Source organism: Triturus cristatus, chromosome 1_2 (genome assembly GCF_964204655.1).
Source record: "Triturus cristatus chromosome 1_2, aTriCri1.1, whole genome shotgun sequence".
NCBI classification, from domain to species: domain Eukaryota; kingdom Metazoa; phylum Chordata; class Amphibia; order Caudata; family Salamandridae; genus Triturus; species Triturus cristatus.
Window position 1 is genome coordinate 397,155,713 of NC_140580.1, and position 16,257 is coordinate 397,171,969.

At 43.4% G+C, this 16,257-nt stretch overlaps 1 protein-coding gene across 2 annotated transcripts in view; it reads right to left on the minus strand.

Annotated features, from left to right (window-relative positions):
* The window catches only part of ASAH2 (N-acylsphingosine amidohydrolase 2), a 323,355-nt gene that overhangs the window by 39,980 nt on the left and 267,118 nt on the right, over positions 1 to 16,257 (minus strand). The window lies entirely within an intron of this gene.

Here is a 16,257-nt window from a genome sequence, read left to right on the forward strand (position 1 = left end):
CTCCCACCACCTCTACGCTGGGGTGATTGCTTTTGACCCCCGGCGACGATCCCCAGCAGGCGCCATGTATCCACTTGATACCTCAATGTAGGTTTAGTGACTCTCAGGGGTTTGATATAGGTAAAGACTGTGTGTAGTAGGGCATTAACAGTAACAGGGCTTGGGTATGTGGAAGAACTTGGTTTTCCCTGAACAGCTGTATAGAGATTGAACACAATATGTAGTACAGGTTACCGTTTTATCTGTGGTTCATAGTCAACATGAACTCTTCTACCCATGAAGTTTATGGTATAGGGTCACTGTTACACATATGACAAGCTTGCTTCACCTATGGCGGTTGTAGGTCTAATAGCAGTAATGATGCTTCATATTATTCTGAGCTATTTTGCACTTACTTTCATAGGTCTAATGCTATACCCGTTTATAGAGCAATGTGCAAAAAAAAAGTTTGGATGACACCATCAGTGATATCATCAGTGATGTCATCAATTATGTCATTAGAGATGTCATCAAGTGATGCCATAAATGGCATCATAGAACATGTCACGAGTGATGTAAAATGTGAGGTCATAAGCAGTGCATGATGGGGGTGCAAGTCATAGTTAGATCTGCTAACAATAACTGGTGAATTTCTGTGTTTTTTTTAGTTCAAAATGTTAATGTTGTAACTGATATATTCACCTAACTATAACATTATGAACATTACTTCCTCTGTTTACTTCAGTGAATTTCGTGTTTTTTTTTAATGTAAAGTAACATTTTATTGCAATATGTAAAGCCAACCCACGGCCGTGCACAGCCTTCAGCAGTATGTGGTGGGGGTTTTGTACGCAAGGCTTGGCCGCAGGCATCCAACCACACACTGTGCAGGGGCTTTGGCCATCCATAGCAGGGGGCTAGCAACAGGGCCTGGCCACTGTGGCCAACCCACCCACAGGCCTACAGCCCCCACCGAAGGCAGCCACCTCACGCTGTGCTCCGCCTTTTGTCAAAAAAACCTGCCACGGTACCTTAAGAAGTATATCCTTTCGTATATTTTTTCATATATTTTTTCAGTTTTGTTATTACTAAGTTGATTTGAGAATGATGGTTTTTATGTGATTAATTTAAATATTGATTGATGATTAATTTTGGTTAAATCATGTTTTGATTCCAATTAATGCTGCATGCAATTTGGAACGTGTACTTCTGTTTTTCTTTATTGTTTATAATATAGCTTTCATGGCATTGAGCAGGAATGTATTTTTGTGGTATGTTGGGCTCGATGTAACCACTTGACGAGGGCTTCTGGGAAGCCGAAACACGCCTTACTTTGGGTCTGCACAGTAAATCACCTTGCCTCAGATAGTGTGCCACCTTGTTCCTGTATTTGAGGACTGTTGGAGTTTAGATATATGATGGGTGCCATATAGATAGTTATACAGTTCGGTATGCCACATTTAAAAAGGTGTGTGGGGCTCCAATAGGAGCTTCTATAAGAATTTTTGCTTGTGCCTGCAGCAAAAATTACAGAACGGATTTACATCAGACTTGGTATAAAAGTAAAACTTGATTTTGGAAGAGTGCTTTTGTTTGTTTGGTAAAAATCTGTTCAGTTGTTTTTGGGAAATTAGCTTTTGAAAAAGATACCAGGTGGGCTTGAAAAGGTTAATATTTTTGTGTGTCTCTACGGTTTGAATTCACAGTTCAGTGATTTGCTATGCCTGTTAACCACATTAGAATTTTTGGAAAAATCTGATTGGCTGGTGAAGTCCTCTGTCATTTTTTTCTCCATTTTAAAAATCGCAAGTTGATTTTGGGTCGTTGCTTTCGCACTGTGAAAGAAAAACCCCACAATAAAGGGGAGGTACTACAACAAATATCGGATTCCTGGGCAGTGGCAGTCGGGACCCAGGGTCATCAAGTGCCATGACCTTCCAACTTGCTGGAGAGGTGTGGTGCAGCGGCCAGGGCCGCTGACTTCGGAGCACAGGGTTCACCGTTCGATCCCTAGCTCCGGAGGCAGCTCAGTTCAGCACCATGTGACTCTGAACAATAGCTCACTTAATTTCCACAACGGCCCCCAGTGCCTTGAGCGTGAGTAGTTTGCCCTTTACAAATACGGATGGATGGAGACCACTCTTTTCTGTGAGCGGGTTAATCCAGTGGCACCCGTTAGGAGGATAATCTTCGGTGACTTAAAAAGAGTAAAAATGAATTACCTTTCATTTGCTATACTACAAAGTGTGTGTAGTCAAGTCATGTAGTTACATCATCTGATTGATTTGATTCCAAGCGTAAATCTATTCAGCATAATTCTAGTAACTTTTCCGAATCGAGCCACCATCTTTCTGTCACCCGAGTTGAAGCGGAGTGATAATGCATCCTTACAAGTATGCTTACTGTTCTGTGAAAACAAGGGTTTCAGCAGCATGGTGTGCAATGACCCAAATTTCAGACAACAACAAAGCAAGGAAGTGATATATTCACTTTTATAGTAACAGAACCTACATATTGAAGTGGATCTAATCCTATTTATCTAGTTTGATCTATATTCATTGAAAGGGAGTGTCAGGAATCTGGCAAGCATGATATTTCTCCTACATACCCTACTCAATGATTCTTTTAGTAATTTTGCAAGTGTGATATTTCATGGAAAGCATGGGTCTGAAGTGATCATAGGTTTCCAAAGATTCTAGGTTGGATTTCCTTGATAATGCTTGTCTCTTCAGTATGCACTTTCAGGTGGAATAGAAGAGACTGTTACTTCGAAGATGGAAAGGTACTCATCTAATCCAGCATATCCAACAGATTTGACTTAGTTGTGGCTCATCATGGATGGGAATACCGATGAACTTTTTCAACCTCATGATTGACTCAAAGATGAAGAAGCACCAAGTTAGGATGGATATTTCACAGGAAATGTAATGTTTGTGCAGGAGTATTAGATAAATATATTTGCGAACCCATGACACCTTGTCCTTTATAAGTTTTGTCTTTTCACTTGTGAGAGTGGCTCTTATACATCCAAAAGGGAGCACTCTTTTGCCTGTAACCAGATGACTTCAAAATAAATTCCAGTTATTAGGCTAAGGCTAATATAAATCTGCCCTTGAATGCAGGCCACAATGTTTAGGATGCTAACCCCATCCTGATATTAGTGTTCTTGGGAAGTCTCTGAGCCATGAAAGCTGTAGTAAAAGGAATGATCGCACCACAGTCAGCAATGAAGTGACTGTGCAACTGTTTAGTTACAAACCTTTAATAATTACCAATTATGATCCTTAAATATTTTAAATTGATACAAGAATACAATTTAATTTATAATTTTTTTTATTCATTTTGGAGTTTTTTTTAAAGCAGTGTGATGTGTAGGCTGCACCTCTGCTTTTAGTGCAGGCTCTCATTGGAGTGCTCTTGCACCATATATCAATGCCACTTCTTGCTACCTGAAGTTTCACGAAGCTATCAAAATCTGGCTTTTCTTGATTTAATGTTTGACTAAGGGCATGATTTAGATCTTGACAGATGGGTTACTCCATCACAACAGTGACAGCTATCCCGTCCGCCAAAATATGAATCCTATTATATCCTATAGGATCTATATTTCAGCAGATGGGATATCTGTCACCTTTGTGACAGAGTAACCCGTCTGCCGAGATCTAAATCAGGTCCTTAGTCTTGTCTTCCAGTTATTGCCAGGATGTCTTAGCACATTTGTGCTCTGTATAAAAGAGAATAGAATAGAATGTTTTGCTTTACAGCATCTGTTTTCATCCTAAACACTAGCCCTATGGACCTGATTCATGTAACATAGGGCCCGATGTAGGTGGCTAAATACCGGTCGGTAACCCCGAAATTCGGTAAATTTCAGGGTTACCGACCGGTATTTAGCCATTACTAATATAGGTGATGATTCGGTATTTAGCGATCGGTAAATGCAATGTAGAAAGCACATAAAAGAGTGCTTATGTGCTTTAAGAATTCGTTAATTACCACCAACTTCAAGTTGGTGGTAAATAACGAATTCCTTTAAAAATTCACTTTTGCATTTTTATTTAAGTGCCATGTGGCAAAGGGGGAGATTGAGATGAGGGTAAAAAACGAGTGGAAAACGGAGGAAAGACACAGAAGGAGAGTGAAGCGGGAGCTTGAAATGAGGGGAAAACAACAGAAAATGGAAGAAAGACCCAGAAGGAGAGTGAAGGAGGGAGATAGAAGTGAGGGAAAAAACGAATGAAAAAGGAGAGAAAAAGCGGAGGAAGAGAATGGAGACAGAGGTCCACTGGACCACCAGGGATGAGGCGCAGGTGAAACCTGCGGGTGGAGGAGGGCCTCGAAAACCAACACTCGAGAGTGCAGGGGCTTGGGGGAAGGCCTCACTTAATGGTGGAGCTTCAAGGGAGGGAGAGCAATTTCACTGACAATGAGTCAGTGGTCTTGAGACCAAAATGTCTTTCGACAGAGTTAAAATAATCGTACTTCTACAGGGAAGGAATGGAAGTAACCATTGTACAGTTAACAATTTTAATAGACACATATGAGCTCTCCTACAACAGCTCCTGTCATCTCATCACTCGGCCAGCAGCAACGGTTGTCGATACAGACCCAGAGTTATTATGTTCTAGGCTGCTTCTATTCTTTTGCTAGTGATGTTGCTATGTTAGAACGTGTTTGCTCAGTTTGTCTATATCAACATCCTACAAGTTATCTGTAATAGGAATTTAAATCAGTTTTGGGGCCACAGCATTAGAGACATCCTGATACACCATAAACACTCAGACATCAAAGTCCCTTGTTTTTCAAGCCATGGTGATCTCTTTTCACTTAAGATGCAATAGGCTCCTGCTTTAAAGAACTTTGCTTCAGCAGTCCAAATGGAAAATAGCTAATCAGGAGAAACTCATGGAATTGATCACTGAGTGACATGCTATTTCAGTCTTTGCAACATTTTCTATGGTCTTATTTATTTATTTATTTATTTTATGCAATTTTTAAAGCGCGCAAATACCCGTACGGGTGTCTCGGCGCTATCGATTACAGAACTCACTTCTTGCGATGAGGGGGAATTAGGCAGAGAACAGCCATGTTTTAAGGCTCTTTCTGAACTTGAGCAGCGTAGGGGCCGTTTTGATGTGGAGTGGTAGTGTATTCCACAGCTTGGCAGTAGCGATAGTAAAACATTTATCTCCCCAGCTGGCCTTTCTTGTCCGTGGGACTTTCAACAAGTAGGCTGAGGACGATCGTAAGGTCCTAGGTTGTTCCACTGGGCAGAGGGCTTTTTTTAGGAACTGTGGTCCGGAGTTATTCAGAGTTTTGTAGGCTATACACAGAGCCTTAAATTTGATTCGGCTCCTAATAGGGAGCCAATGTAGCTCTTTGATGTAAGGAGACGTGGAGGTGAATTTGGGGATGTATAATAGGGTTCTGGCCGCGGCGTTTTGCACCGTCTGGAGTTTATTGAGTACCCTTTCCTGAGCGTTCAGAAGAAGGGAGTTACAATAATCGGTTCTTGAGAACACTAAGGTGCTGATAAGTGTTTTGCCCGCGGACTGTGGTAAGTAAGGAAGTCGTTTTTTTATTTTTTTTAGGGTGTAGAAGGCAGATGATACCACAGCGTTGGCGTGATGGAGGAAAGTCAACTTATTGTCAAAAGTGACTCCCAAATTGCGGACCTTAACTACCGGTTGGGGGGGGGGACCCAACTGAGATGGCCACCACTGTGGGGACCATGCCGGCTGCAAGTTCCCGAATGTCATCACCTCCGTTTTATCAGAATTTAGTTTGAGGCAATTTGATGACATCCAGGAGCTTATCGCCTTCATTCCCTCTTGGAAGTTGGCTGCGACAGATGTTCCATTATTGTGCACCGATAATACTAGTTGAGTATCGTCGGCGTACGTTGTAAGGGCAATTCCATGCGATTTTATCACCCTCGCTAAGTCCGATACATAGATATTAAAAAGCGTCGGACTTAGCGAGGAGCCTTGTGGGACTCCACATGGGAGGGAGAAGGTCTGGGAGATGAAATTACCCATCTTGACTGTCTGAGGGCGGTTGGCCAAGAATGAAGCAATAAGATCTTTGGCCTTGCCTCTTATTCCTAAAGCCGAGACACGGTCGATCAGAGTGACATGATCGACCGTGTCAAATGCAGCGGAAAGGTCCAGAAGTATTAGGACCGCCGCTCCACCCTTGTCCATCGTTGCTCTGATTTCATCTGCAGCTTTAAGCAGTGCTGTCTCCGTTCCGTCTTGGGTAATTTACTTGTTTGAATGCTGCTTCACTGAGAAATATCATGAGAAAAACCAAGGATGTGGAATCCACTTTGGAGCTCGCCTGCAACCTGCTCCCTCTTGATTCAACTGAGGTGAATAATTTCTTGTGATCAACTACTCAACCCAAATCCATAGGTGACAGGGAAAATCTGTCATCCAGAGGGCTTGAAATCTGCAATTCTCACCTGCACCACTATCAGAAGATACAATCCCATTCTGGAAGTCTCAAGGACAGGGAACATTTCAAAGTGATAGTCGATTTTATTTGAATTGCTCTGTACGGTAGTTTAATAGCTCTTTTATTTATTTGAAAAGCTCAGGTTTATTTTCCATTTTCTTTTCTGGCTCTCTATTTCATGAGATCTTATGTTGATGATATACAATCTGAATTTTTGTTGGCAACGATGAACACATGTATGTGTACAATGACATCAGCCTATCTCATGGTTAGTGGTCTTTTTGGACCAGAAGGGGTGCCAAAAGCGTGACCCTCTTAGTGGTGAAAGGCTATTGCCTCTTCCAGGAGATACGCAGAATGAGCAGGTGGTAGCAGCATACCTTGTAAGGATCAGTAAAAGTGAACAGGTCTGTTTTCACTGGAGTGAAACCTACAGGCTCACTCATTTAATGTTCACCTGCTGAATGCTTAACTCACCCTTGGCCTACATAGGTTTGGAGTGGAGTGCTGCACAATGCATATGTGCTTTACATGTGCTGGGTGTATGTCTACCTGTGAATGGTACAATACAGATTTAGGGCTAACTGGAGGAGCATGAGCAGTAGAAGAACACCACCCCCCAAACAGATTTGCGGATTGTTTCAGTCCTGTGAGCTAGGTGGGGGGCACTGGAGGAAGGGAAAGCCAGACTCTTAAGTACATTTCAAAGGGTCCCCTTCATTCAACGTAAGTTCACTGAGAAGGGGCCTGGGCACATCGCAGTAAGGAGATGGGGCTGATAAGAGAATCATAAAGAGTGAGGTGAAGGTGCATTCTGGAGGAAGGGCATGGCCGGCCAGAGGGTAGGGCAATTCAAAAGAAAGCAGACCCTCAACATTAACTTCAAAACATCAGACTGTAAATCACATTTGGGATCTGGGAAAGGACTATAAGAAGGGGAGCTCAAGGCCCCCACAATTGCCAGCTATGAAGCAGCCAATCAGGCTGTGTGAGAAGGAGAAGCTATGCAAGGCTTTTGCCTGCGACCAGCACGGGAGCCATGGTCTGCCAGTCTCCCCATGGAGGAGGGACTTGAAGACCACCTGCCCCTAGAGCCTGGAGAACCAGTGTCTGCCTGCTTGCCAAGAACAGTGTGCCTGTGAGGAAGAGGAAGCACTGGAGGGAGCGAGGTCCAGTGGGGGATCCTGTCCATTGAATCCCTGTAGCGAAGAGTGATGAGGCAGCTGCTGCACTGATCGGGCCGTTGCCTGTGTGTAGGGAAAAATCGATGGCTCCTGTATGCCAGAGGAGAGCTGCCATGAAGTGAGCAATGACCCTTGCTGTATCAATCGGGTCATCGCCTGTGTGCAGTTTGTAAGTCAGCAACCCCGTATACCAGGTGGGGGCCGCCATGAAGAGTGCTGTAATGCCAATCAGTACATAGCCCGTATGTGGAGCTAAGTTAGAGACCTTGTATGCCAGGTGGGGTCGCATGAACAGTGGTGTTGTGCTGATCGGCCATAGCTCATGTGGGGAGCTAAGTTGGCAACCCCGTATGACAGTAGGTGGGGATTCCGTGAAGATTGTTGTTGTGCAAATCAGGCCGTAGCCAGTGTACAGAGTGGAGACGGTGACCCCGTATGCCAGGGGCGTACCAGGACAAGGTAAGGAGGGTGGTCCGGTCGAGACTGTTGTGAGGAGGACATCATTGTTACCCGAGCAGCCCAATCCCCGTCTGAGGACCAGCACCAGGAGCATTGCAATCCTCCCCCACCTGTGGGAAGACCAAAGACATTTACCAAATAACGGAGGAGCATCAAGGACCACCTCAGCAGCTTTCTCCACAGGACAGCGTGAGAGGCAGCAAAGGACACCTGACCGACCGATGACCCTTCTGGAGCTCGTGTGAGGAACATAATGGGGACAGAAATTGCAGCTTCAGTGACCCAAAAAGGAGCTGCACACAGAGACTCTGATCACTCAGATCTTTCTAGTGCGGGTAAAACTGATTTTCAGGCAAGACAGCCCCAGCGGAATTTCCTTGCCGTAGAGCACTTCAGCACTGGAACACTTTTGGCTTTAGTAGGAGCTGATGTGGACTCCTGAGACTCAGACTACTAGTGGGGCATAACATGAATATCAATAAATGGGGAATGACATCTACCACTAGTGACAGGGGAGTAGGGCTCATGGACCCAGCAACAAAACACTAAAGCCCTGACCTCAGAGGGCTGTGTGTATTGTTTTTAAATTCTGTATTCTACTTTGTGTTCAAATATAAATACTCCTTTTTCATAAAGGCAAGTATTTTGACTAGACTTTCATATATTGGTACTGCTGACCATATTTTAAATTGTCAGCCTGTGTTCACCATCCTAAGTCTACCATCCTCCTGCCCGAGAAGCCTTGGACTGCTCGACCCGCACTATCACTGAGAGGCAGGTGCCGAAGGGATACTTTGTCCAGTTGCTCAGGATCTATAGTCAGTTATGCCTGGGACATCAAGAGTAAATGGCCTCACCCTTCACGATTGGGCCCAGCAGCTCCTACTTGCCTGTGGCCCACTGAATGTGGTTCTGACAAACACTAACACCTCTGATAAATTACATTTTATCAGTATATTTATACTGTTCTTTGTAGAGGATACCATTATTCTGAACGCTGCTTAGTACAATGCACTATGGCCCTGATTGTGAGTTAGAAGCAATTTGCTGCAAAAAGTCTTAGCAGCTGATATTAGCAGATGGATTCTCCACACAGATCTAGCTTATTACAAGTTATAACCCTTAGAATGGATAATACTGTATTGACACAGGATTACGTTGCAGGATTATGCATGAGCAAGCGCTCAATGGGAATACGGCCTTCCTGTAGGGCAGGGGATAGTGAAAGTGGAGCCGGGAGGGCATGGAAGGAAGAGAGAAAAATGGTTTTGGCACACCCTTGCTGAATACAAAGACTGACTGGGACTGGGGAACGGGGCATTTCTGCTAGTGCAGCCACAGCCTCATGCAGTTTTACCGGTTGGAATTTCCAGCTGGTAAAATCGGGTCAGATGTCCCAGTATCTGGGGAAAGTGAATGTAGGATCACCAGGTCATTCACAATCACGCGTAGAAATGTCGCAACGAGAAATATAATGTCTTATATGTTTACGAATCACATGTTAATTAATGTGTTTATGTGTGGCTATACCCCTATAAAGAAGCAACATATTATGTACTCAAAGTATAATCATTAATTGATAGCATATTCTTGGTAACCAAATGTGTATTCTTGGGCTTACATGTGAGTAGACCTAAGCTTCCCAAAAGCCTTTCACTGTTAAAAATTTGTATATAAAAATGTGCTTTCACGTTTTCCTTCTTGTTGCAGGAGCAAGATAACCTTCACTGTTCGGAAGAGTACCTCATAGTTTTGCTTTTTAGAAATTTTAGAGCAGTTGTGGTTAATTGGAAGTCTGTTGTGGTTTACACCTTGCATGGGGATGAGAGAGATTCTCCTGTACCATGCAGTCTGGACCAGTGATACATTCGAGGTTGTGAGCAGTGTGCGCCTTTTTTAGGTGATGGGAAAGAGGGGAGATTACCTGCTCCAAGGATACGGCGCAACCTGATTGGTTCCAGTTTGGAGTAGTTGATGGGAAGACGTTCTGGAGAGGGAATGCAATGTTTCAGATGTGTCTAAGAATAGCTGTTAGGAGATCCTGTCCTTGCTTTACTGAGGTAAGACCTTTCCTTAACTCTGCTGAGATTTCATATTCCCAGTTCTTGAGTTAGACTCTTGAAGAACTCTTATGCCTCCTACCACCCTGGATTTCCCCTTGTCATCTTTAGATGTTTTTTTTAGTTTAGGGGAATTCCTTTATAGAACTGAGACTTTCTTTACTTTGTATTTTGCACAGTAAACTATTTTTGTTGCCACTCCCTGATATTGTATTGTTGAATTGATTAACGATATTATTAATAAGCTTACTTGTCAAATGATTTACTAAATGAATAAAACCTGTAGCTTTGTGTAACTTGTCAATAAATTATGGTTTGGAAAGCATCCTCTGTTGTTCTTGTGGACCAAATGGGTTTCACTGTAATTTGACTTGTTGTACTGATGTTAGCTCCCTGAATATGCTTTCAGCTCATATCTCAAGGTCCATACGACCAGTGGTGCAATCTGTTTGACCACTAACCAACATTGCACTGTATCAGTGATATCCCACCCGGGATACTGTTCCACATGACTCGTAATCAGGCCCTATGTGATAAGAACATTAGAATTCCCGGCTAGTCGGAGAGATGTTATTTGACCTGACATGCGTGTCTATATGTGGGGCACCCACCCCACCTCCCCTACTCCTCAGTGAATCATTTCTCTCCCTGATCCCTATGTCAATCGATTAGAATTGGGAAGATTGTAATTCTTCATGTGCATATGTTGACCATTGATTTTCTCAGCTATCATCATTGCTCCAGCTACCGTTAGGCGTGAATCACAACACTAGATTTCTGTATTGTATTGTAATGTATTGTAGGATTTGTACCTTTCTTTCATTCCTAACTTAGATGGACTTACAGATACATTTATAAAATATTCATATCACAGGCATTGTTTTTTAATAAGTAAACATTTCGGAATGCTACATAATCTATTTGAAAATTTGTAAGACGTGTATAAAACACCAGACGCTCTCAAATGCACACGGAAATGAAACAAAGAGGTGTGGAGAGTAAGAAGGGCTCAGGCAGGCAAGAAGCAGGTGGTGCTTCGCAAAGATGCAGATGAGCACTCATTTATGGTAAACAACGTTTACCACGAAACTTTTCCCCGAAGGGAATCACAACGCAGTTGTTACAACGACCACGTTGTGATTCCTCACACCATTACTCCGCAAGTCGGAACAACGACTTGCGGAGGGGGGGAAGGTGTTGGATTTAAAATCCAACACCTTCCCTAGTGTCCGCACAGACTGGAGTTGGAATAGTAAATTATACTATTCCAACATCCAGCGCCCACCCTCCGCAAGTCGTTGTTCCGACTTGCGGAGTAATGGTATGCGGAATCACAACGCGGTCGTTGTAACGACCGCGTTGTGATTCCCTGCGGAGAAAAAGACTGCGGGATGACGACATAGATTTCTCATTGATATATATTTCCACTCTGCTGCTGTAATGATACCTCTGTAATGCTCCAAGCAGGGCCGAAATGGCTCTAGCAGGTACCAGACGTTTTCCCAGTGGACTCGAAGGGTGTGGGCCAGTTTTGGAGGAGTGGGGGCCATTTTTGTTACTCTGGGCAGGTCTTGCAGCAGTATTGCAATATCGACCCCCTGTGTCAAAAGCAGCAGCAGTACTTCCCACTAGCACCCCTACCCCCGGGCCGGTTCGACGTAATTGCCAGAGTTGGTTTGCGTTCTCCAAGAAGAGGCGTATCAATGATTCACTGGTCATTACGGAGTGCCCAATGCTTGCTGACTTTCGTAAATATGGCGCCCATTATCAGCAGTGAAAACAGACATCCTGCTGAGCTGCATTATGCTGCGCCATCTTTAGGACAGTCGGCAAGCACCGTGCAGCCTGTAACCGTCAGCACACATGTTTAGTCAGCTGAATAATTTTTGTCCGAGAATAAAATCATGATATGCGCCAATGGTGAGGAACTACTGTAAGTATCCCATGGTTGAGAAAAAATGACGTAAATGTCTTCTGGAAGCCCGCCTTTCTAAATCTGGATCCAGCCGTAGTCTCGGTCTCCAGTGTTATTGTAACGATTTATCGGAGCAGCCACTTGATTGAATTAAACAAGAGTCATGGCTGGAATAGAGCTTCCTGTTTTGTAAAGCCTTGCATTTCTGCACTTTTCAGGTACATTAAACCGAAGAGGGCTATTTCTAGAATATAATGCAGAGGCATGAAATGTGGTGCATGGGCCATATACAGTAAAACAAAAATAAGCAGTGTAGTATTGATTACACTTAAAAAGAAAGCAAGGCAAAACAGTTTTATTTTAAGATCTGTCCATGTGAGCGGGTAAATTCTGCTCACTCAGAACTTTGGCTTCTTTGAAGCCTTCCTGTAATTGAAAATGATCTCCAAGCCAGCAGGGAAGCCAAGAATATCTCTCGCAGTGAATTATCTTGGACTTCCTGTGCTTGGCCGCAAATCATTTTACTATTAAAGAACGATGCTGAGCATTAATCAACTGTGCTATTTCTACCAAATTCAGGTAAAATACAGGAGAGGTGTGTGAAGATTTGTACCAATACAGAGGCAATCATGCGAGTAAAATGTGGAATTGTAATGGAATTTCCGTTATTTTGCTGAAGGCATGAGCTCATTTGTGCAAACTGCCAAAGGCATCCAGAGCAGTTATTGTGTTATAATGGTTTACTTCTGTATCTAACACAATCCTGCATGTATGTTTCTGAAATGTTACATCTGCAAATAGAACTCACTGGAGAGAGGCCTTTAATCTGCAAAGCCGGCAGTCAACTGGTCAGCATGCGACAAGGCAAGACGCCAGTGGGGCAGGAAGGGTTTCCCACCTATATCTCCCAGGACCACGGGCCGGCGTTGCTGTGGTCGTGGCAGAACCTCTAAAGGGGGCTTCCTTGGCGACTGGATACTGTGCACAATCAAAGATTTTATGCTGGGCGTGGGAGTTCAGAGGAAAGAGGATGGTATTACTTGGGGTAAGAGAGGCCAGTTTGATCAAGGGCGGGATGTCAGGCATTTGATCTCCCTTCTTGCACCTGGCACACAGGGATAATGCCATTTCCTTGTGGTAGTGGGTGTGTTTAAAGGTTTATTCATTCCTAATCAAGATGGTCATCATCCCAGTTGAAGCTGTCTGTGCTTCCTTTTCCAAGATGGTGTTCATTCATTTTCCAGTGAAGTCATTTCCTGTCCTTCTCATATATAAGAGAGCTTGGATCTGATATAGAGAGATGTGCTTTTGAGTCCCCTGTTTCTTGTCGCATTGTCACACTTTGATACTTTTTGTCCCTGCTTTTTGCACTTTTTCTGCATCTGTTATTTGCTGTTGGATTCTTTAGCCTGGGATATTATGCTAGAATCTTTTTCTACTCTCTCTTAGGGTAGTTTAGAGTCCTGCTACCAACTCTTGTAAAGGTCTCCATCTTCAATGAAGAACTATCCATATTGCTAAGTATTTTTCTCTGCCCTTTGTGACTTTTTCCACCAAATTAGCATGATATTAGGGAGACGTGTGACACCTTTCATGTGTATGTTAAGTACAGGGTGGCACCATGTTCGCTAAGAGGAGCCACTCTTTCTTACAGCACTCTCAATGGAAAGAAGAGAAATCTTCACTCCATCCAGTGCGTGACAAGATCATAGTGATAACATGTTTCCGCCAGCCAGCAGTAGAGGATGATAGGGATTGGGAGACTAATACATTAAATACATTTGAATACAAAAGTCCAATAATTTTGAAGTGACTTTGTAAGAGGCTTGTGTTAAAAGGTGTGGGCAGCAAAGTGATGATGGGTAGTGGCTGGGGGCACCTTGCATGTGCAGAACGGGGAGCTTAGTGGCGTTCGTCACTATGGCAAGATCAGCGCTCAAGACCGGTGTGCTGCTGAAGCATTATGCTTTCATCTACGTCTCTACAGCATTTGTTCCCACTGAGCATTTGTGGGTCTGGAATAGGATGCTTCACTTGGAGCAACCAACTGGCTTTTCAGCATCCTTAGTGATCTCTACATTGCAAGCTGGGCTTGAAATAGGCTGTTGGAACCTGACAAGGTGTCTGAGGCTAGAGACAAACATCATGAGAAAGTTGCTAGCAAGGGTTAGTTAGTTGCTTCAGAGCTCTTTAGAATTTTATGTCAATTCACTAAAGCAATTTCTCAAGGACCAACATGAGAAAGATCCACATTTTAAAATCTGGCAAATATAAGCTTGGCCCTTACTGGCATGTGGAGGCAAATTGCGTAGAGACAGAAAATAACATTCAATTATCTTGGTTTGACCTTAGGTAATCATCTAACTTGGCCGGTGCTGTGCCAAACAAAATGCGGCAGTGTTAGGAATTTAATAAAGGCATCTGGCCTTTTCATCACAAGCACAGGGCCCATTCTGGAGCTGCGTTTAGAAAAACCTTTCTGTTATAAACAATCAAACAAACAAACAAATATTTGTAAAGGGCAATATGTGTGCCCAAAGGCTTGATGGTGTTATAAGAATAGGAAGAATTACAAAAAATTACTAATTAACAGAATAGGAAAGTTATTCTCTTAAGCTCCACCATTGGTGGTATACGGTGCCGTGCTTGTTTTGAGAATGGAAAAAGCAATTTTGGAGACCTTTGATACAAATTGTGAAGAAATATGCAAGGTCTCAGCAAATGTGTCCCCGTAGAGGCGATAATGCTAAAATTGATGTTACATACTTGGAGTCGTGCCTTCCCTTCTGCAATTAAGTTTGAGCAGGACCTAAAGGAGTCATCAACATGGCTCGCCAGTGCCGGGACACCCCCTGGGCTGATTAGTAATGCTCTATAAGTACTGATTGACTGACTGATTGACTGAAATGTTTTGTGAATGGCTAATAAGGAGGCATGGACTAACCACCAGAGCCTCGGCTCAAAATCCTGTGATGCTGGCCAAATCACTTAATCTCTCTGTGCCTAAAAAGAAAAATAATGTGCCAATTTGTTATGTAATCTAGCGTGTTAATGCCCTCTAGGGAAGCTTGCGTCATATATAACGCTGCAAAAAAAAGGGTAAACTATGTCTATACAAAAGTGTTAAGCGGTGTGCTTGTTTCCCCTTATTTGGCCCTCATTGCAGGGGAAATCAAGATTTACTCAGGAGTTAGGAAAAATTTAGCCATTACGAGAAAAAATCCACGGGTCCACTAACAAATGGGGACTAACCAGGGGAAATTGGTAATTGCAGGACCAAATTCCCCAGTAATTCTTTATTTTGTAGCAGACTTTCATCAGGAGATGTTGGATGGCTGAAGAATGCTCTGAGTAAAAGTAAACAGATCTGTGGTGTTTGTGTCCTCTTAAATGCAAGGAGGTCAGTAACAGAAATTAATAGCTCATCTGAATTATTTGCCCACTGGTAATAAGGGCCTCTTTGTGTAACAGACTCCACTTGCATTAGGCATCTGCTCACGTTGGCAATCTATCATTGTGACAGCAAACAGTATCAGGATCTAGTACAGTGCTTAATTTGAGCCGGTGTTTGCAGGTGGGCCCCACTGGCATTTAGGGGCATATCAGCAACAACCGGCGATAATTATCACTAAGCGCACTTAGCGCTAGGATAATTATCGCCGGCTAGCGTGGATTTTTATCGCTGAGATAGCGTGCTATTAGCAACGCTTATCTCAAAAGCGATAAAAATCCTCACGCTAACTGCCTAACGTGAGATTATCGCTGGAAACCCAGCGATAATCTCACACAATGTGGCATTAGATTGTTGATAGGGCCCCACAAACCTAGCCATGATATCCACCTTCCATAGGATATCATGGCTAAGTCAGTCCTGAAGCAGGCATAAGGAAAGTAGCGATAACAGGGGTTATTGCTACTTTTCTTGCCGCTGTGCTTCATAGCGTGGGGCTTGATGATAGGAGAAAAGTCGCTTAGCGACATTTCTCCTGTCATGTCAGGTCAGGAACGCCCACTTTGCATCTTATTAGAGATGCAAAGCTGGGCGCTTGGAATTCCTGCGCTAACACAAGTTTTCACACGTTAGTGTGAGCTTGCTAATTAGGCGATAAAATTATCGCCCTTTTTGGCCGAAAACGGCCGCAAAAGCTGCAATAATTCTATCGCCTCGCCTTGCTGATATGCCCCTTAATTTTTAGGCCGGCAC